At 44.7% G+C, this 23,504-nt stretch overlaps 1 protein-coding gene across 1 annotated transcript in view; it reads left to right on the top strand.

Annotated features, from left to right (window-relative positions):
* CLMN (calmin (calponin-like, transmembrane)) overlaps positions 1-23,504 on the top strand; it is a 98,073-nt gene that overhangs the window by 20,766 nt on the left and 53,803 nt on the right. The gene's annotated exons all lie outside the window — the stretch shown is intronic.

Here is a 23,504-nt window from a genome sequence, read left to right as displayed (position 1 = left end):
CTTATACTTCTTCCTATTCTGTTTGACATTTTCTTCCTGTCTCTCTTTTTCTCCCTATCTCTTTTGAAATTTAGGGACTTTTTACTGTTGTTCCTCTGTGGAGTAGCTTGTACAGGACAGAGGTATATATATATATATATTTAAATCCCGTTATTCTGTTGGAGTTACCTCTCCCATAGTGCCTTGACTGACTTCTCACAAACAGGGAGGCTGTGGTAAAATGGTTTCTGAGCTTCACCTCTTCCAGTTGTGGAACTGTGCTGCCCCATAAGGAGATTTAAACATGTAAAATAGCACGCTGGGGGAAAAGCTAGGCTAAAATCCTTTTCTCTTGACATCTGGTTTTCTTGATGCAAGGATCTTTTCTATGGGAGTGCAGTCAGCCCTAAAATTTTGCCCACAAATTTTGTTACTCTTTAACGTGCTACTGAACTCTCACTATTTTGTACTGCTAAAAAATTCTCCATCTGTAATTTGAAGTGGTATGGCCTGGAAAAGGTTCATTTCATCAACTAATGTTTGTGATATTTAGGTCTTAGTCCTGTTAAGGACGAGGAGGACACTTTCATCAGGAAATCGATCAACTATGCAAAATTCTTTCTTTTTGTTTGTTCAATAAGAACATAAAGTTAAAGAAGGCCGTGAAATGCTTTTTGTTCCAGCGTCCTTTTAAAACTTGTATCAGACTTGTCAAAAGTTTCTATTCTGCCTCAGCCAAGGTCATGGAAATTTTTTCTTTTTGCTTAGTAGGTTTAATATTCTCCCCATGAGTGCCATTGTTTTGAAGTGTGGCATTATGGCCTTTCTGATTTGAAATATTTACGCTTTTATCAAAAAGATCACATTGCCTTCAAAATCACAAGGAACTGTTGTGGTCTGGATTATTAATACAGATGGGAACATAATTTAAAATGTTTGCTGATGAATGCATTATCAACATGGCATTCCTTGAAAGCCTGATCCTATCCACCATCTTGCTGATTTTTCTATGGGCATTCCTTGAAAGCCTGATCCAGTATCTGTGATATGAATCAAAGACTGGAAACGATTAGTTGTGATGGCGTTCTACCAATACAGTCCCATGAAGCGTACATAGCAAAGATGCAAGAAAATTCTCTAGTGCCAGTGTGGTGCAGTGGTTAGCATGCTGGATTAAGAGTGTGGAGATGTGGGTTCAAATCCCCTCTCAACCATGATGGCCCTTGGGTGCTTGGTCCATTCTCTCTCAGCTGAACATACCTCAGAGGGTTGTTGGGAGGATAAAAAGGATGAGGAGAGAACTGTGAGTGCTCAGTGAATTCCTACAGGTAGGGTGGGATAATAGGATGTCAAGTCAAGTCAGCCTTTATTGGTAGATCAAAATCTTTATAAAACATACAAGTAGAAAGACACTGTATTACAAATACATTAAATAAAATCATGTGTTACAACTGTACTTTTTCTTGGTTGCAAGAGCATGGTGGAGTGAAGGAATTTAGCTACCTTCTCAGTCACTACAACAGAGGAATCATTCAAAAGTGTGTAAACTTTGTGGGAATCTGAAAAATCTATCATGTTTGCCAATACAGAGTTTAAATATTTAGAGTGTATATTTACGTAAAAGTGACAGTACAACAAAACATGTAAGATCATCTCGATACATCTAGAATTACAGGGGCAATGTGTCTAGTCGCATATACTGTTGTTGAATCTGCCATATAGAATGGCGGATGGCATGGCATTGCATCTGGCTAAAGAGAAAGCTCTATGTAGTTGTGGAGCTTGTAGGGAGGATAAATATGGAGCCATCCTACCTACAGTGAGAGGTATCTCAAAGCTCAGAGGAGAGGAGAGCAGGTTTTGTTGGTGAGACTGTGTAACTTCTGACGCTCAGTTTCCAGCATTCTCTGTTTAATCAGCTGAAATGCGACCACTAAGGGGAGCATAGTCAGTGAATCCATAAATATCCCCATGGCCTTAATTTTTCCTCAATATATTTTAGCCAGTTTGACATGTTAGACTCTGAAAGCATTTGGTGTATGAGGCTCCCTGGGTCAGAATTAGAATGTAGATGTAGCCAATATTTAGACATCATAAGCCGTGCTCTGGTTTCAACTAGATTCAGACCTGTTTCTAAGCAAAGGACTGCATATGGAACACACTTTGGCAAACCCAAAACTTTGCGCAGGAATTTGGACTGGACACTTGGTGGTGCAGTCAAGAGCTCTGATCCACATAGGGATGCCATAGAGTCGTTGTGAAGTCACTTTGGCCTTAAAGACTTTTAAAGCGGCCGGTACGAGTTGTTTACAAGTCCCTCCAGTTCCTTGCTGTCCCGCTGTCTACTCTGATTAGCAGTGGCTGTTCATGGTTCGAGGCATCGGAATTTGTCTTCCAGTGCCCACCTACTTACAAAATAGAAAGGGACTTCACAGGTCATCTAGTCCAACCCCTTGCACGATGCAGGAAATTCACAAGTATCACCTACCCCTCACCGTTCCCCCAGTGACCCCTGCTCTATGGCCAGAGGAAGGCAAACGACCTCTAGGATCCTTGGGCCAATCTAGCCTGGAGAAATATTCCTTCCTGACCGCAAAGTGGTGATAGGCATTATTCTGGACACATAAGAAAGGGTCACGAGAGTTGAGCATTGGCTCATCCTTCCCGCTGTCCCTCTCATGATCTGCCTAAATTCACAGAAATCAACATTGCTGTCAGGTGACCATCTAGCCTCTACTTAAAAACCTCCAAAGAAGGAACGCCCACCACCTCCCGAGGAAGCCTGTTCCACTGAGGAACCCCTCTAACTGTCAGGAAGTTCTTCCTGATGTTTAGCCGAAAACTCTTTTTTGGTCAAAAACTTAAGCTCCTTTTAGCTAGGGACGGCAGGAGTGGAACTTTGAAAATGTGTGCTCTTACACTGAAACACATGCACACACCCCCCCACTGATTTTTACCAAGGGATACGTTAGCATTAGACACACACACACACACACACACACCACTGATTTTTACCAAGGATACATTAGCATTAAGACAGAATAACTAAGTCTCAAGAGAATTTTATCCCAAAATAGTAAGGGAATAGAATATGTACTTCCGAGAACAAAAACAAAAACAGTCTCTTAGTTACATCTGTAGTGAAAAAGCATCTGGTCATCAGCCGCGACCAGTCAGTAAAATGAAAGTGGCTCTCGCTGTGGATCCACTTGGAGGACCAAAATGCATATAAATCACAATTAGCTAGTTTAATTTAAGTGGGTGGTGTCTAAGCAGCATGGTAATGGATGTTGGGACCGAAAAAAGACAAACAAATTGCTGCTTGGCATTTAACCCTGGAGCCTTGAAGCTGGGAAGGAGGCTGTGGGTTTGGCCCTCTAATTAAACCATAAACGTTAGAATTTTGAACTATATTAATTTGTTTTGGTTTTAAGTTTGTTTTTAAGGTGTTATTTACTCTTATAATAAAAGTAGTTCAGCAGTGGAATCGGCTGCCTAGGGAGGTGGTGAGCTCCCCCTCATTGGCAGTCTATAAGCAGTGGCTGGACAAACACTTGTCAGGGGTGCTCTAGGCTGATCCTGCATTGAAGAAGAAGAGAAGAGGAAGAAGAGATTGGATTTATACCCCGCCCTTCATTACCCAAGGGAGTCTCAGAGCGGCTTACAAACTCCTTTCCTTCCCCTCCCCACAACAGACACCCTGGGAGGTAGGTGGGGCTGAGAGAGCTCTGACAGAAACTGCTCTTTTTTCAAGAACAGTTCTTATCAGAGCTACGGCTTGCCCAAGGTCATCCAGCCAGGTGCAAGTGGAGGAGTGGGGAATCAAACCCAGTTCTCCCAGATTAGAGTCCGCACACTTAACCACTACACCAAACGGGCTGGACTAGATGGCCTGTAGGGCTCCTTCCAGCTCTGTGATTCTGACCTAGTTTTTCAGGTCTTCTCCATCTTGGTTTGAAAAGTCATGTGGGATGGGGGGTGGTGGGGAGATGAAGCTAAAATGGTGTACACAGTGCAAGATGGTTGCCCTGGATTTCTTTTGTTAATTCCCCCCCCCCCCAAGTTGGAGGAATAATGAGAAGTATGACTTCAAAAATCATGTTAAGAAAACCTTTGGAGGCAGAAATTGGCTCCAAGAAACATGGGCTGCCTCCCTACCCCCCAATAATGTGTACAGACATTTAACTCTTCTTGTCCCTCCTGATATCCAAAGGCGAATAGCAGAAACTGCTGAATTGCCAGTGACCATGGCGTGGTGAGAAATGCATGCTAGGTGCTCTATTTGAAAAGTCCATATGGACCACTGGTGATTTCATTTGCTCACTTTTTCCAAAATTTTGAAGAGTCAAGTACAACTTGTATTCAGTGTCTCATCTTCAAGTCCCTCCCCTTTTTAAACATCAGGACTGTCCTCAAGTCCTGTTAATTTCTCTCCCTTTGTATCATTGCAGGCTGCTAGTGGAAGTGCAGAAACGTATAACATGGTAATTTCAAGACAAAGGACAGGGAAAGTCACTGGGGGAGAGAATTTGACACCGAGCTGCCATTTTTAGTGGCACTTCTTTAGTCTTCAGTAGAAGACTAAAAGAAGTAGAATACATTTAAATCAAACCTGCATTCTGGGCAGTGTTGTTCTCTTTACTGAACTAAGGAATTCAAAAACGATTCTCTGCTTTTCTCGTCAAAATGTCCTGAGATTTTTCTGTGACTTCTGAAAGGAGACTTGGGATGAAATGGGAGTTCAGAGTGACAACAGAAGTGATGGTCTTGTGGATATATGAGACAAAGGCAGGTTTTTTTTAAACTTTAAAATTAATTTAGTTAATTATAGTGCATGGCTCACTAGCAGTGAAAATCACCATGAGGCCAATTAGTGACGTTGGCAAGCTAACGTGTATTTTTTATTTTTAGACTTTTCCTGACCTACTCTGATAATTTAGGGCATATTGATCTAGCTCAAGATACAACTGGGGAGCAGCTAGTTCACCTTGTAGTGGAAGAAGCTAACCTTCTGAAGTATGATCATGTGATGGTTTCTCCGTGGATTTGGAGTACGGCCATGTTTCCACCGATGGCAGGGGTGGGCAGCCATCTTTGGACAGAGTGCGGGGAGGGGGGAGTGCAATGCCTACTTGGGAAGCTGTTGGTGTTTCGTCCGTCCAAGGATGGGGAGCTGACGGTGCAAGCCAAGTCTCAGTGGCACTGGTAAGCATCTCATGCGTTTGCCTTGGACTCGGCCGGTAGCCAGTCAGTCTGGGAGACCTGTTGCCTTCTGATTTTGAACCGCTGGCTCTAACAGAGCCTACCAATGCCTTTGTTGCTGGGAAGGAGGTTGTGTCATTGACTTATGGAAAGTGAGCTATGCAGCATGACCACTGGCATGGGCTAAGGGGCTGGAAGGTTGGATCCATGTGATAATACGTTCACTCTGATCTTACCGCAGCTACTGCTCCATGCTCTTCTTCTGTTACTATATTTGTGGCCTCCCCAGCAGGCAAATGTACAGAGTGGTTGAATGGATGATCAGTGCTAGCTTTGAGTGTGTCCTGTTTGCGCATAGGAGGGAGGAGTAGGAGCTGTTTCCGAAGATCTGGTTGGAAAACTATTGCAGCCATTCAACCACAAGGGTTTTTGCTCACTTGTCTGCATCTCTCTTGTGCCTAACACGCTCTTATGGTGATTCTTAATACTCAGCAGTGTTAAAAAAAGCTCTTCATTACATTGAAAAATAGCAGTCCCCACTTAGGCAAAGAGGATGTGGTCTGGCAACTAATAATACCTTAAGGCCACTCAGTGTCGCCTTCAAAGAACATCTTACAAGCCCGCGGTAGAGCGCCAGGCATGCAGAAACCCTCAGCTGCTGCATCCCTATGTATTATTAAAGCCCAGATTTTGTTTTTCATTTTACTGTACCGAAGGGTGATGAAACAGGCTAAAAATATCAGCAGTAGCTACTAGGAAATGTGGTTGTCAAGGAGGAATGCGTGAAACATGCATAACATGGTAGATTTTACCCTGTACATTTAGAAATATTACTTAAGATGCTCCTGCACATGTTTACACTACCCTTTACTGCTAAATGAAGAAATGTGTGTTGTTCCAGCTGCATAGTTGCAAGCGTTCCTCTAAAGCACGTGTCCATTCCTTAGAGGCAAGACTCCACTGTTGGGTAACTATAGCCTTTCCCTCTTGCAATTTGTAGAACAGATGGGAACTCCCTTTAGAGTAGTGTTAATTTAACCAATGTTAAATGCTGCAAAAATGGTATATAAAATCTGCAAAAGCCTTGGGAGTGACCAGCTGGAAGTCACAAAATGGCGGGACAAACTTAAGTGCATCACTGTGTTAGGTTGCCTCGTGGGACTTTGGGGACCCCCGCCCCCTTTCTTAAATGCACAAGCCCACAAGGATTTCTCCTGTAAATCCTTTTTTCAATCATTTTTAAAACATTTTTTTAAAAGGCGTGCGTTCCTTTAAGCAGAGTGGGGTGCTGTAGTTGACTAATTCCCACACTGAGCCAAGAGGGTTGGAGTAGGTGACCTCTAGGATCCCTTCTAACTCTGTGTCAAGAAACTGGTCTCGTTTAAGGGAGTTTCTCTAAGTGTGTAGTGTGTGGAGTGTGGAGTGCCCCAAGGGTCGGTGCTTTCCCTGATGCTGTTTAGTATCTGTATGCACTCAGTGCCCAGATTGCCCAGAGGCATGGGCTGGGATGTCACCAGTACGCTGATGACAGCCAGCTCTGTCTGTTGTTGGGTGGCCAGTCTGACTCTAAACCAGAAGATTTGGACCAGGCGTTACAAGCCGTGTCTGGATGGCGTAGACTGAGCTGACTGAAAGTGAATCTGTTGAAGATGAGGTCCTGTGCCTGAGCCGGGGTGGGTCGAGGGTAGGGATCCCACTCCCGACCTTCGATGGGGCTCTGCTGGTGCCAGCGCCAGAGGTGAGGAGTTTGGGAATGCTCCTGGATGCTTCCTTAACAGTGGAGGCCCAGGTAGCAGCCACTGCCAAGTCAGCCTTTTATCACCTCTGGCTGATCAGGCAGTTGGTTCCCTTCCTCGAACGCAACGACTTGGCAACAGTGATCCATGCGATGGTCACCTCGAGACTGGACTACTGTAATGCTCTCTACATGGGGCTGCCCTTGTCTCAGATCCGGAAGCTACAGCTAGTGCGAAATGCGGCGGCCAGGCTTTTGATGGGCCTCCCTATGCGGAAGTCCATCCAGCTGTGCTGAAAGCACTGCACTGACTACCGATAGCATACTGAATCTGCTTTAAGGTGCTGGTTCTTACCTTTAAAGCCCGTTATGGTCAGGAGCCGACATACCTGATGGACCGCATTTCCCCACATGTTCCCCAGAGAGCACTGTGGTCAGGGTCCCAAAATCCTAAAGATGCCAGGCTGGCCATAACGAGGGCCAGGGCCTTCTCGGTAGCGGCTCCATACTGGTGGAATGAGCTCCCAGAAGAGATCAGGGCCCTGCAGGACCTTATGCAGTTCCGCAGGGCCTGCAAGACGGAGCTCTTCGACCAGGCTTTTAATTAAGGAGCCACCTCCAATAATTATAAGCCCTGTCCTTTGGAGTCATCAACAACAGCCTGTGCTGGCCACATAAGAAGGAGCAGATCAATAGGATAGGTCATCGACTGGCTGCCTCCATTGCCGAACAACATCATTATTATTACCAGATCTAATATGCACTAGCTGTTTATGATATTTGATTGTTTTTATAAGGTTTTATGATTGTTTTAACTGTTATCTATGTGTTTTCATCTTTTGTAAGCCGCCCTGGACCTGCTTCGGTGCGGAGGCTGGGGTATAAAAATTTTCCTGTAAATGCTTTTTCCAATAATTTTTAGACATTTTTTAAAGGTATGTGCTCTTTTAAGCAGAGTGGGGTGCTATAGTTGACTAATTCCCACACTGAGCCAAGAGGGTTGGAGTAGGTGACCTCTAGGATCCCTTCTAACTCTGTGTCAAGAAACTGGTCTCGTTTAAGGGAGTTTCTCTCTCTAAGTGTGTGATGTGTGGAGTGTGGAGTGCCCCACAAGCCACAAAATCCTGGATACGGGCCTGCCTTGGCATGAAGTATAAATGAGTAAGGATTGCAGCAGACCACATAATACAGGAACTTAAGTGAAATTAAATCAAAAGAGTTTTCAGCTAAACATTAGGAAGAACTTCCCGACAATTAGAGTGGTTCCTCACGGTTCCTCAGTGGAACAGGCTTCCTCAGGAGGTGGTGGGGGGTCTCCTCTGGAGGTTTTTAAGCAGAGGCTAGATGGCCATCTGACAGCAATGCGGATTCTGTGAATTTAGGCAGATCGTGAAAGGGAGGGCAGCGAGGGATGAGCCAATGCTTGGCTCTCGTGGACCTTTCTTGTATGCCCAGGGTACAATTGCCACTTTGGGGTCAGGAAGGAATTTTCCTCCAGGCCAGATTGGCCTAGGGATCCTGGAGGTTTTTTGCCTTCCTCTGGGCATAGACTAAGGGGCACTGGGGGAATGGGGTGTGTGTGAAGTTCCTGTGTTGTGCTGAGCATTGAACTAGATGACCCTTGAGGTTCCTTTCAGCTCTATGCCTCTATGAATACAGGAAGCTGCCTTATACTGAATCAGACCACTGGTCCATCAAGGTCAGTGCTGTCTACTCAAGACTGGCAGCAGCTCTCCAAGGTCCCGTGTCAAGGGATTTCACAGCACCTACTACCTGATTCTTTCAATAGGAGATGCCAGGGATTGAACTTGAGACCTTCTGTGTTATAAGCAGATGTTCTGCTGTTGCGCCATGGCCCCATCTCTGGAGCTCGGCTGTACTGGCAAGAGGGATGATTTTCCCACCTGGCTTTACTCTGTCGTATATTATTGGAACTGTGTGAGAGACAGCCATGGGTGAAGCTGTGAGTCTGCTGTGTTTGAGCTGGGCAGTTCTCCCTTTCCTTTCTTGCCACAACCCGTTGGTTAAAACAGCAACACAACAACAACAGCAACACCTGGGGCAAATCTTGTGCAGGTTAGTCCACAAGTGCAACTGCTAGTTAGACCAGTTGGCTGTGATTAGAGCTCTGGCTGCGTCAAGAGCTCTGAATGCTAGCATTAAATGGGGTTTGGTACTGTGCCTCAAATTATTTATTTACTTCATTTATACTCTGCCTTTCTCCCCAGCGGGGACCCAAAGCAGCTGAGATCTTTTCCCTTGGGAGGGACCATGGCTCAGTGGTAGAGCTTCTGCTTGGCATACAGAAAGTCCCAGGTTCAATCCCTGGCATTTCCACTTATTTTATTTATTTTATTTTATTAGACTTATATGCTGCTCCATTCCCTGCCAGGCAGGGCTCAGGGCAGCTTACGATCAAAACACAATACATTTGGCATATTAGAGTTTTAAAAATCCATGTTGTTATGATTTAAAACCTAAAACAACTTTACTGCATCAGATGGCACCCTAATATCTGCTGTTCTTGGGGGACAGGGGACCTGCAGGAGCAATGCAGGAGGGGAGTCAGAGGTCTGTAGTCGAAGGGATGAAGTGGTGAACATCTTAAAAGGTTCAGGTCGTAGGTGATGGGAAAGACCTCTGCCTGAGACCCTGGAGAGCAGTTGCCAGTCTGAGTAGACAATACTGACCTTGATGGACCAATGGTCTGATTGAGTATAAGGCAGCTTGATGTGTCCCCTCCTTCATTTTATCCTCACAACAGCCCTGTTAGGTAGGTTAGGCTGGGAGTGTGTGACTGGTCCAAGGTCACCTTGCAAGCTTCCATGGCAGAGTGGGGCTGTGAACCTGAGTCTTCCAAATCCTAGCTCAGTCCTGTAACCACTACACCACACTAGCTTTCACCCACTCCCCTACACCTGAAGTAAGTGTGACTGTATGACTGCGGTCACACACACTAAATAATCCACTTTCAAACTGGATTTTTACTGTGTGAACTGGCAAAATCCAGTTGGAAAGTGCATTGACAGTGGATTGAAAGTGGATTATTTAGTGTGCGTGACCGCAGCCTATGTGTAATATATTGCTGTAGTTTTGGTAGTCACAAAGTAACACCCACCAAGGGAAGACCACCCCCAATTAACAACTATATATGCTCAAAACTGTGTATTTTTATTCATTGAAATACAAAGAAGGTTTAGTGGTCATAATAAGCCAATAAAATGTATATGCACTTATCAAACAGATTGCTCATAACAATTAAGTATATTTTTACAAAAAGAACATGTTCAAAACCAACAATAGGCTCCTCTGAATTTCCATACGTAGATAGTGTCCATAGACCTCCAAACAGAAAGCAACTGCAGCAGAAGAGAATAACAGGCATACGTCTCTCCCAGGTATGAATCAGATGTTTCAGTGATCTTAAACAGTGGCAGGTAAAATGGAACCCAATTTCCAAAATAACATAGGCACAGCTCAAGAGTTTCAGTGTTATGATCAATCTGTTGTATAAGTGCTATATATTCTGTGGGTTATGCCCACTAACCCTTCTTTGTATTTCAATGAATGCAGTACACAGATTTGAGCATACATAGTTGTGAATTGTGGGTAGTCTTCCCTTGGTGGGTGTTACTGTGGCTATACTTGTACGTTAAGGGTTCCCTACTGTTTTTGGCATATGTAGTTTTGGTAGTGGAATACCGAATCTTGTGGCAGGATCTGATATTCAAAAGAAAGATGAGAAATTTAAATTGTATTTAAATATTTAGAACAAAATTTGGATTTAGACAAACGATTAAGGCAGTATTCAGGTTTTAATGATGATTTAATTATAGCGTAGATGTTTGCTCAGCTACTAAAGATGTAACCTCTTTTATTGTTAATAGATTATCGCTAACATTAGGGAAGGCTTTTTAAAATTCTTTTAAAGAGAGAATCTATCCCAAAACACTGTCATATTGATGTTATTGTCTGCTTCTATATTTGAAATATGTAATACATTGGATAATACATTTGATTTTACTTGTTGTATTTAACAACTCATAGTGTTTGATAAATTAGATGAATCTGCATTTTCCCCTATCCCCACTTCCCTTCTGTATCCCACTTTTTTTAAAAAAAAATATGTTTGTGTGTTTTTTAAAAAAGAAAGACAAGGAAGAGGCATCTGCTAGAAGCTAGGCTAGGAGTAAACAGTGCATTGTTTGGCATATAGATCTGCCTTTGGCTGCAAGCCTGGACAAAGGGACTCTCTGTGTGGCTTGGTCATTGGCCCTGGGCTCTATCTCAGCACAGGGTAATAACAGTGAAACCAGGCTTAAGCTGTAAATCAGCCTGGGCTGTCGGAGGAAGGGGAGGAGAACAGTCCAGTCCTCTGTTAACATGTTCAGGTTTTGTTTGTGTTGTGCTTCAACAAGGCAGGAGCTTCCTTGGATAGCATAATCCCTTCATGACCACTTGGAATGCTGAGGTTCTGGACACACTGCATGGAATTTTAGGTCTGGAAGAGACCTCAAAGGTTTTCTATTGCAGCTTCCAATGCACCGAGGAGTCAGTCGTCCCCGTCCCCGTGAAATTGACCCGTACAATTAAAACGTGTAGCAAGTTTAAAAAAAGAAAAGAAAGCAGACTTGAGTGGTGGGAAACTGGGAGACATTGGGATACATTGATGACAAAGTCATCTGAAACACAGACACTACGGTTCCATGCCTGGGGAAAACTACCCCCTGTCCTGTCTAGCTTCTGCTGTGCATGCTTGCATGTCTTCATTCCTGGTTTCCTTCCCCTTCTTTCCCACCCTCCCATGCTATTGTAGTTGGCAAGCCCGATCTCGGCAGCTGAGTAGGGTCAGCCATGGCTAGTACTTCATTGGGAGACCAGCAAGGAAGTCCAGGGTTGCTACACAGAGGCAGGCAATGGCAAACCACCTCTGAACGTCTCTTACCTTGAAAATGCTACAGGATCACCATAACTTGGCTGCGACTTGACAGCACTTTCTATTATCGAGAGCAGTTACCTTTCTTTTCTTCTTGTGCCTGCTTTATTTTGAAAGGTGCCTTCTGAACTGGTGGTGCTACATCTACATCTAGGCTACAGAGCAAAAAGTTGGAACCCCCACCAAAGATGTGAAGGGCACATTAATAGATGTGTGTGCCTCATGTGTGGTGGGTCAGATATTTCCATTTTGAAATAGCCAGCATACAGAACAATATGGCAGTTCACTGCTGTACCCGTGTAACCAGTGTGGGAAGTGTTTGGATCAAATTAGGTATCCAGTGGAAAAGGTCTGGGAACCTGAGTCTCTGCAGAGCATCTTAAAAGATGGAAGGGGAAAGGGCACAATCTGCAGGGAAGATTCAATGGGCAGCGTGTAGTTAACTCATCTCTCACCCATTGTTTTTACAACCACATTCTTCCCACTGCTGCATTTATCTAGGTGGGGTTTCCAAATGTCTGGAAACCAGGGGGAAACGCTGTGGTGGTGGTGAGGGATGTGATGCAGAGGAGAAGTAGCAGGTGAGGACATCCTTGTGCCCTTTCCTCCATCTTCTGCTTCCCCTGTCCAAATCAGCTCCCCCCCCCCTCCATTTTCAGGTACAATGTCCCTTGTACGGGAGGCTGAAGCGTATTGACGGGGTTGAAGCTGCTTTAGACTGAATCAGACCTTTGGCCCATCAAGGTCAATCTTGTCTGCTCAGACTGGCAGCGACTCTCCAGAGTCTCAGGCAGAGGTCTTTCACATCACTCCTACCTGATCCTTTTAGCAGAAGATGCTGGGAATTGAACCTGGGACCTTCTGCATAACAAACAGAGGCTCTTCCACAGAGCCCCAGCCCCTCCCCTAAATTAAAAAGGGTCTTTGGATGGTTATAGCGAGGGCTCTTGCTCCGGACTTGCTGGTGTGGGAGGAGGCAGGTCATCTTATCCTAAGTGATGGATCAAAGCTAAAATATTTATGGAGTAAAGTCCGTACGTCACTCTTCGCTCCAGATTCAATTTTCCAAATGGGTGCTCGTGTCTTCTCTTTGATCATATTATGCAGCTTGTTACGGCTGGTTGTTGGGTTCCAAATTGCTTCTGCTTTTCAAACCCACTTGTACTGTGTGTATGTGAGGGGGGGGAACATCTGTTGCATCTGCAGATCACTTGCGCTTGGACAGCCGGTATACAAAATGCAGCTTGAAAGAAAACACGATGAAAACTAATTTAGGCTGAACAGTCATCTCCTTTTTAAAAAAAAAACAAAAAAACTTTTCCCTCCAGTCATCGTTTATTAATGAATCCTTAGGTTGTTAGATCTAATAAGGAGCACCCTCACGGAAGACATCAATTACGTTCCCAGCAGAGACAATGCAATTGTCCAGCCATGGCTTCCAAAGCAAAATAGGAAAGTGATTTGTAAGATATGTTTTCGGAGAAGCAAATGACGGAAGGGAACAACCTAAAAGGAAGAAGTTACCAAAAGGAAGCGGCCTTAGATGCACTCTGGCTTCGGCCTGCAGCGTGATCAGGCTATGAATCTAAAATCTCCGCCATATCCTTGGAGGGCAGCTTGCTCTGAAATCGGGCCACTGCTGTACCACTGAGCCGCCCCCCCCCCCCCCAAGTGGCACTTGCAGCTCATTGCAAATGCCACTTAAGTTGCAGGAAGACTCTGTCGATGAGGACTTGATTTGGTTCTCAGCCACCCCACTGGCTAGGCTGGTTTTGTTTTGTTTGTTTTTTTGTCCTGAGAACATAATCAAATGGTTCCTGATATACAGGAGTACAAAAGAGCAAGAGTCCCGTAGCACCTTAAAGACTTTTTAAAAATTGTGGCAGGGTATGAGCTTTTGGGAGTCACTGCTCACACCCCCGCCACAAATTTTGTTAGTCTTTAAGGTGCTACTGGACTCTTGCTCTTTTCTACTGCTACAGACAGACTAACACGGCTACCCATCTTGATATATATTTAGGGTTGCCAAGTGGAACTTACCTTGGCGGCGGGGGACTCCCGAGTGGATCCCGGAGTGCACGCACGCCACACATACGTCACCAGGAAGTGAGGTTATGATGCCGGGCACGCTGGGGGTGGGGCCATGACCATACAAGGGAAAACCATAGAGTTTTCCCTTGTATGGCCGTGGCCCCGCCCCCAGCGTGCCTGGCCTGCTCGCGTCACTTCCAGGTGACGCGCACGTCGGGAAGGAGTTCCCCCCGGGGCCTGATCCGGCAGCGCTGGGGCGGGGGTTTCCCCACCCCCCGGGGGGACTTGGGATCCCTATATATATTACTTTGAAATATGAGAAGAGCCCTCTTGAATCAGACCAGTGGTCCATCTAGTCCAGCATCCTGTTTCACACAGCAGGCAGCCTTTTACCTTGGAGGGCCAACTACAGAACATACAGGCCAAGGTCCTCCCCTGATTCTGCCTCCCAGTTACTGGTATTCAGAAGTCTGCTGCCTTTGTATATGGAGGTTCCCTTTACTCACCCATCTAGTAGCCACTGATGGACCTCTCCTCCAAGAATCTGTCTCATTCCATCTTAAACTCGTCGGTGTCCGTGGCCATCACTACATCCAGTGGCCGGGAATTCCACAATTTAATTATTCAACGAGCTTTTCCTTCTGTCTGTACTGAATCTATTTGCCTATCAACTTGATTGGGTGCCTCAAGTCCTAGTATTATGGGAAAGGGAGAAATAGCGGTCTCTGTTGTCTTTTTCCAGCCTGTGCATAAGGCAGTAATCCATACCTTGTGACTGGAATAAAATGTCGCTGCAAGCAAGACTCGCTTCTGTCTCTGTTTGCTAGCCATTCCTTCGATTTGCTATGAATGGATTGGCTTTTTCATAAGCAAATTAAAAAGAACAAAACCAGGCCCACATTGACACGGGCAGGTCCAATTAAAGGTTGAGAGAGGTTGTCAGGCCAGATTACTTAACGTCTCAGGAAGAGTCCCAGAGTTCCAAGTTAAATCTTCAATTTGGACATGTTTAGTTTATCTGTTCATGTTACTGAAAAATGCATCGGGTTCCATGAATGGCACATTTCACATGCTCGACACTTAAAACTTGATTGAGTCATTCAGTTTAGTTTTACTCACTTGGATTAAACCCTCAGATATGAATAATACTGAATTTGTGTTTCCACCTATTATGTAGCATGCAGGGGATGTTAGGTGCAGGGTTCCCTCTAAGCTGTGTGTGTTTGTGTGTGGCCGCTCATGACCACAGGAAGCCCCGCTCAGCAGCAGTCTGGAGCTGCGCAGGGTCTTGCGCTTCCCATTTGAAGATTACAGCAGTTCTGTTCTGCTCAGGATGTGAATTGCTCCACTCAGCAGGGGTAGGAAATTAGAGGGAACATTGGTTAGGTGGTAGAGGTGGCTAATTCAGCATGCTTAGAAAGGGGTGACTCTGTTTAGGATTGCACTGCCTGATGCAGTTCTACCCATTGTATGGATCTCTACCTTTCCATTTGTTCTACATTCTTACCACCATTTCACCTACTTTCTGGAGGCGAACCAGGGTTTCCCAGAGCACCCACAACAGGGACCTTCAGCCAACTACTCTCCTCCCTGATGATCATTCCAGTGATGATATGCATATTCATGCACTTTTGACATTTCTGTATGTGTGCCTATAAAAAGTGTAATGTACCATTCGAGATAAGAAAGAAGAGGAGACAATATAAAAACCTTACTAATTTTCTGCAGAAAAACTCCACATCCTACAGATGGATAATTCCTGAGGGACTCATCTTCAACTACAAAGATAAAAAAGAAATGATTGACTCTGTCATAAAAGTGAAATTGTTTTGGGAACAGCAACAAAGGCCAGCGAGTGATAAAAGAGCAACAGAGGAACAAGGAGAAGAAGAAGACAGCACATATGGGATGGGAAGTTTGGACATAGCGGGCAGTACTCCAGAAGAGGACTCCGAATCAGAAAAAGGGGCTTTCACCCCAAAACTCCTGAAAGTCTAATGGAACTTTGATAAGAAGAAATATAGGGGAAAGAATAAGAAATAAGACATCCATATAAGCTTGAAAGTTTAATTGTTTAAGCTGTACTTACCTGATTTAAATACGTAAATACCAGTGTGTAATAGAAGTTTTAAGAATTTGCGCTATTCCTATTAATTTTCTATAGAGGGAACTTTGTTTAAGCTAAAGGTTACCCATATTGTGTGATCCTTGTGTAGCTTAAGTTTTAGCTTAGTGTTTTAGTGTGTGTAGTGTTTTAGTGTTTGTAGTGTTTAGTGTTTGTAGAAGGAAAATAATAAAGAAGCTATTTAAAAAAGTGTAATGTGCAAAATGACCCATACAATCCTGGGAAGATGTTTCACTTTCTAGGAAATGTTTTTTAAGTGTGCAGTGGTTAGAGTGACTGTCTAGAAGGACCTGGGTTCAAATCTCACCTTATCTGTAAAGCTTATTAGGTGATTTAAAGCCCCCCCCCCCCTTCTTTAGGTCAAATTCTGATTTTTCCTTGGGATGCTTATCCCAGGCATCAGGTGGTGGAAAGTGTTGTCAAGTTGCAACCAACTTATGGCGAGCCTATAGGATTTTCAAGGCAAGAGATGTTCAGACGCGGTTTGCCATCGCCTGCCTTGGCATAGCCACCCTGGACTGACTGAGTGGTCTCCCATTAGGTTTGCCAACTTCCAGGTGGTGGCTGGAGATCTTCTGGGATTATAACTGCTCTTCAGGCAACAGGTTACAGTTCCCCTAGAGAAAATGGCTGCTTTGGAAGGTGGACTCTATGGCATTATACCCCATTGGAGTACCTCCCCTCCTCAGGCTCCACCCCCAAAATCTCCAGGTGTTTCTCATCCCAGAGATGGCAACCCTGTCTCCCTTCCAAATACTAACCAGAGCCATCCCTGCTTAGTTTCTGAGATCTGATGAGATTGGCTAGCCTGGGCCGTCCAGGTCAAGGCACAATCTAAGCAATAATTGGGCAGTCTGTAGCTGTTTATCTTGTGCACTGCTGTTTCCAGGTCATTCACTGAGTCCTGGTCAAATTATTTTTTTCAAGGCTTTGTGCTTCAAGCTGTCCTGGAAGAGAATGAGGTGCCTGTATCACAAGTGTCTATCGGCCAGTGCTTTTGATGTCACTGGAACTAAGTGATACACTTTTCCGATTCCTTCTTGCCCTCGTCCTACAGAAATTCCCAGTGTTTGGGGTAATGTAAAGAATGAATGCACATCTGTATGCATAGGAGGCTCTTTATGAAATAGGAGGAAGTAATACTGTAAGGCTGCCTCACCCCTAAAGACGTCCATCTGTTTTACATATAATTTTCCTGTTTGTCAACAAACATCCCTAGAGTCTGTTCTTCTTCTTCCTGAGCACTACAGATAGAGGCTTGGAACTGACAGCTCTGGGCAGCAAAGTCTGAAGCATGGTTGCCAACCTGCAGTTGGGGCCTGGTGTTCTCTGAGAATTACGACGGATTTCCAAACTGCAAAGATCACTTCCTTGGACAATATGGCAGCTTCAGAGGGAAAACTCTGTGGTATACCATAGATTCTAGGTGAAATCCCTCTCCACATTCCCTTTTTCACAGGCACTCCCACCAAATCTCCAGGAATTTCTGCAACTGGAGTTGGCAACCATAGTTGGAGGCCATCCTCCAAACTTAGGAGCCTTCCTCTGACAGAAAATGCTCTTATGCTTCTGCCAGGAGAAGGCTCTGTAGGCTAGAGACAGGCTTCCTACTTCGATAAGCAGAGTAGCTGGATGCTAGCCAGAATCTGGCCTTGTGGAAATACCCACCAAATACAAAAGCAAAAGCCAAAAGTTCCACTAAAGTGGTTTAATATTAAATACCCTGGACAGAACAAACAATACTGTCTTCCAGGAAGATGCTGAAATTTACTTTCTTTGATTTTTTTCCAGTGCTAATGACGACATCAATGTTTCTGCTGTTCTGTTATCACTTGTGTGCCTCACCTGAAATGAGCTTTCATGGGCCAGGCACAGATCACAGGACCACACTGTGTCGGTAGTCACTTTTGAATGGAATGAAATTGTGCCGATTTGAATATCCTTTCCCAGGAATCCCTAGCTGGCATCAGAGAGTTCTTGAAAGAAAGATGTATTGTTGCCATAGCTATTTTTTGGTCTTAATAAAAAGAAAGAGGTAGGCAGAAATCTTCACACTAGGCTTCAATGACATCCTCTTCCTGAGCCAGTTTAGTGTAGTGGTTAAGAGCAGTGGACTCTAATCTGGGAGAACCGGGTTTGATTCCCCACTCCTCCATATGCAGCTGCTGGGTGACCTTGGGTCAGTCACAGTTGTCTCATAGCTGTTCTCTTAAAAACAGTTCTCTCAGAGCTCTCTCAGCCCCACCTACCTCATAGGGTAGGGGAGAGGAAGGGAAGTGGGGATAGGAAGCTAAGGGGAATCTAAGCTGCTCTGAGACTCCGAGTGAAGGGCAGGGTATAAATTCAATCTCCTCCTTCTCGTTGTCGTCCTCCTTTTTCTTTCTCTCCTCCTCCTCCTCCATTTCTCTTAGAACAGGGATTCCCACACTGTGTGCCATGGCACACTACAGTGCTTCAAAAAGGGAAGCTGGGAAAGGAGAGGGATTCGTTTTAGACTTGCAGTATCATCTTAGGCAGGTCTACTCAGAAGTACGTCCCATAATGTTCTGTGGGGCTCGCTCCCAGGTAAGCGTGTGTAGGATTGCAGCCTTACTGCTATGCTTGAAGGTTCTGTGTGCTTCCCAAGCACAATGCGTAATTGGTCTCCAGAAGTTAGGTTTGCCAACTCTGGGCAGGGAAGTACCTGGAGATTTTGGAGGTGGAGCCTGGGGAGGGTGGGGCTTGGGGAGGGGGCTTCAATAGGATATAATGCAATAGTGCCCACCCTTCAAAGCAGCCATTTTCTCCACCGGAACTGATCTCAGTTGTCAGGAGATATATTGTAATAGTGAGAGATCTCCAGGTGCTACCTGGGGGTTGGCAACACTACCACAAGTGGGAAGACCAGTTGCCATGGGAGTGCAGATTTAATGCTGATTCAGTACAGGTACAGAAAGAGAGAGCGCTTCCAATATCAATCCAGGAAAAAAGCCCTGCTTCCCCCACTTATCAGAGAATTTGGGAAACGTTGCATTGGAATAATGCTTGTGAAGTTTCCCCTTTCAGATAAATAAACAGGGGAAAGGACACCAACCAACATTACCTGAGACACCATGTTCTAGGTAATGTGATTAGCTTAACTTTGTTTTATCTTGAGAACATGCAGTCCCAAAATAAAGAGATATTTTATGGGGATCGGGCTGGACATCGAATATACTCTTGATGGGGAGCTGCAGCTTAAGTGTGAAGTGTTGGAAATATGTGTGTTGCAAGGTATAAAATTCAGTCATTATAGGGTTACATGTGTGTTTACCTTGTGTGCTATCGTTTAGACTGACCTGGAAGGCAACTTGGCACAGAGGGGATGCGAAGAGAGCCTGGGAAACTGAAGCCTATTTACTATCAATCATTGGTTAATGCATTCAGGTGATTTCCTTCTAGGGGTCAAGAAGAAGAAAAATCTCCATTGTTGTAGACCATGTGGTCACACTGTAAAGATGTAGTCCTTAGGTGTCTTTGTTGTTTTGTAGATTTCCTGTAAACCCTTCCCTTAGAAATAAAGATTTTTACATAGCAAAGATCTCCAGTGAAGGAAAGATCCATTGCAATCTCTGAATATTTAACTATTTTGCTGATTTTTCAACATGAAGTGCCCTTGATTTTGCAGACAGGGACAAAAGAACTTTTGCTTTTGCTGAAGAAGGCAAACCCCAAACACGATCTTGTCTGTGACCATTTCCGTTTAAGAGGTGTTTTGGGGCAGTAGTCCAGCCGATGAAGATTTTTGAGAACAACAGCTGTGTTTATCTTCCACTCTCCTGGAATACTGCTTGCATCTCTTCATCACAATCTATGCATGGGATCATTTCCCATCCTATACCAAACCATTTCCTACTACTCCTCGTCCTCTGCATGGGCTTGAAGCAAGCACAGAGCCACTGCGGGCCACGCAGTCAGCACAGCTCATTCTGGTTGTCTGTGATAAAAATCATTTCTAGGTAGCCAGGCGAATCCTTCCTGCTGTAGGCCTACGGTTGTGTGACCCGCTCATCTGTCCTTCTTAAAGAGCTAGACAGCTTGAAACCTGTGGAAGAGATGCATCCGAGAGCCCATGTGGTGTAGTTGTCACAGATTAGTATCTGGGAGAGCCCCATTCTGCTCTGGAAGTTTTCTGGGTGACCTTGGGCCAGACCTGCACTGTCAGGCTAACCTACCTCACAGGGTTGTTGTGAGAACAAAATGGAGGAGAAGAGATGATATAAGCTGCTTTGGATCCCTATTGAGGAGAAAGACAGAGTGCAGCTGAAGTAAATAAATCTTGGTTATGGTTGGAAATCATTTTGGTATGAGACCTCTGTCCCACCGTGCGGTTCATGCCTCCACTGTTTTGGAACTTTGCATAAGGCAGTAAAACGAGTGTTATGCAATCGATCTATTAAGATGCCACTATCCCTGGTGATACTTCCTTTTAATGAGCACGTGCAGAGACTGAAAAAAAATCTAGTTATCTAACATTCTGGGCACACAGGGAACAGCTGCTGCCTGGCAACATTGTTCTTGGCCACCTCACGGGAATCTTTCTGATCCGTTTCGCAGGCGAGAGGGCGCCGAGGTTGATCACAGTCTTTCTGAACCATCTGAGTGGCACCGCAAACTGTGGGTTGCCTTTTCCAGCTCGACGTCTGTTGACTTCTTATGTGCTCTTTGTATCTTGTGGAGATAAAAACCCAAGAAAAGATTGGGGTGTGTGTGGCAAAATAACATGAATGAAACCAGAGATTTACGAACCTCGATTTTTAAATTCCTGGCGGCGTAGATAAAAGTGGCCTGAGTGGCATTTTTTCCAGCAGGAAAATGGTGGGGAAAAAAAGGAAAGAATTAAATAGCCCCTGGTGCAGGTTCCCCTTTTTAAATTGCTGCCCCTTTGGCTGCATTCTCTTTTTAAAAATGTAATTAAAATGACAGCCAGACGTCATGCAGGACTGTTGTGCATGTCACTGTCTACAGCCTGCACTCTTTTATTCTTACTGCTCTGTTTTCTAATGTCTGTAATCCAGTTTTTGCATTGCTTATGTAGGGTTGCCAGCTCTGGGTTAGGATACTCCTGTACAGGGCTATTTTTGGGCAGGAACGCACAGGAACGGAGTTCCGGCTGGCTTCCAAGTTGGCCACACCCACCAGGAATGTATTAGCATAACAGGCCACACTCAACAGCAGAAACTCATTAGGATTGGCTACATTAGGGGTTTGGACAACAAAGAAGGTAAACAGAATAAGAAGCAAAAGGTGGGTGTGGCTGGATGAGCACACTTCTGGAAACATGGGGGTGTGGCCTAATGTGCCAATGAGCTGTGCTGTCAGGGGTGTGGCCTATTATGCTAATGAGTTCCTGCTGGGCTTTTTCTACAAAAAAAGCCCTGCTCCTGTAGGTTTGGTGTTAGAGCCTGGGAGTGCAGGGTTTGGTGGGGGGAGGGACCTCAGCAAGGATGTGATACTATACAGTCTACTGCCACCGCCCCACCCCTCAGCCATTTCCTCTAGGGGAATTGATCTTTCACCTGGAGCTCAGTTGTAATTCTGGGAAATCTCCAGGCCCAACCTGGAGGCTGGCAACCATGTTTATGTGCCATGACTTATCTTGAATTTGGTTTGTATTTTCTAATTTTGTAAGGCATTCTTATTTCATTATACTGTTCCTATTGCATCGTTTTTAAATGTTGTAGTCCATCTTGAGTCTCGGTGAGAAAGGCAGACTATGAAGTAAATAAATAAATGTAGCCTGTAGTTCTACTCGGGGGGGGGGGAGGCAAAGAGCATTGTAAGGGGATTTTTCAGAAGTAGATTTCCTTTCCTGGCATTCTTCGCCTTCATTCACCTCACACAGGTTTCCCAGTCACACTGTGGTCTGATTTGAAACAAACAACTCAAACATTTTGCACATCATAGCACAGCTTTCATGGAGCCATAAAATCTTGAACCTGTCTTTCTGCCTTCCTAGTGGCGGAAAGTGCCGTAAAGTCGCAGCTGACTTATGGCAACTCCATCGGGTTTTCAAAGCAAGAGATGTTCAGAGGTGGTTTGCCATTGCCCGCTTCTACATAGTGACCCTGGTCTTTCTTGGTGGTCTCCCATGCCAAATACTGACCAGGGCCCTCCTTGCTTAGCTTCCGAGATCTGATGAGCTCAGGCTAGCCTGGTCTACCTTCCTACCCCACTCATTTGTATTGCAGATAAGCATAAGCTGATCACATGGCTGTGTATGCTCCCCTTGCAAAAAGAGCAATTGGGCTGGGGAGCGCTCCCTTCATACCACAGTCCTGGTTTTTCAGTTATCTTGTCCTAATGTGCCACCCCAGAGAGTCACTGCAGGAGCACAGGAGGCTCATACACAGCCGCATCATAAATAAGCCTGCGGAACAAACCTGGAACAAAACAAGCAAAATAATAGATTCATAGAATCTTAGAGTTGGAAGGGACCTCCAGGGTCATCTAGTCCAGCCCCCTGCACAATGCAGGAAATTCGCAAATACCTCCCCCCACACCCACAGTGACCCCTGTGTCCAGTGCCCAGAAGAGGGCTAAAACAAACAGACAAACCTCCAAGATCCCTGGCCAGATTGGCCTGGAGAAAATTGCTTCCTGGCCCCAAAGTGGCAATCAGCATTTCCCTGGGTGTGTATCATGATCCAGAGTTGTAAACTGCCAGTTTTGCATGCATGGGTATAGCAAATAGGCTACCTGGGAGGGAAGCTTTAAACGTTATTATTTTTCTTTAGTCCACAAACGGCAGATGGGAGTCTGAAGGCGTGCAGGCTCATAAAAGTTTTCCTGTGGGCTGTTCATTTTTGTAGACTGATTTTGCAAGGTAGTCTTCACATCCACCCTTCTGCTGCCACTACTGGCAAAAGCCTTATGTTATAATAAAACCTCCCCCTCCCCCATTAAAAAGGTCTTCATCGGTTAAAGAAGTTTGTTGGATTAATTTTAAAATAATTGTTGGTGTTGTAAATATAGATTAATATAGGGCAAAGTCTAGGTCCAGTGGCACCTTTAAGACCAACCAAGTTTTATCCTTTTTGTTGGTCTTAAACGTGCCACTGGTCTCTAATTTTGTTCTGCTGCTTCAGACCAACATGGCTACCCACCAGATTCTATATAGATTAATATAGTTTATGTTTGCCTTTCTCTGAAAATGCTAATTGCAAAGTTCCATGTTTAAGACAGGACAAAAAAAATTAAATCTTCTGCTGTTTGCCCCAATCACTGTTGTTTGTTTGGTTTTTTTTAAAAAGACTCATTGATGTGTTTCGCATCACTTATTTTGTGGAATGTAGAAAGCTCAGGAAGATAACTGGTGTAAACGATTTATTCGTGAAACGGGTGGAGGTCTGTTTTCGCAGAGCTGTTGTTCAAATAGTCCTGCCCGGTACTGAAGTTGGGCGCAGTGAGAGAACTTTCCTGACAGGTGGAAAGGGTAAATATAATTTCCAACTTGCAGCAATAGAAAAAGTCAGAAA

The sequence above is a fragment of the Gekko japonicus genome, unplaced genomic scaffold (genome assembly GCF_001447785.1).
Source record: "Gekko japonicus isolate JY-2015 unplaced genomic scaffold, Gekko_japonicus_V1.1 scaffold917, whole genome shotgun sequence".
NCBI classification, from domain to species: Eukaryota; Metazoa; Chordata; class Lepidosauria; order Squamata; family Gekkonidae; genus Gekko; species Gekko japonicus.
The sequence above is the reverse complement of the archived record's forward strand: the minus strand, read 5'-3'. Positions and strand labels throughout refer to the sequence as shown.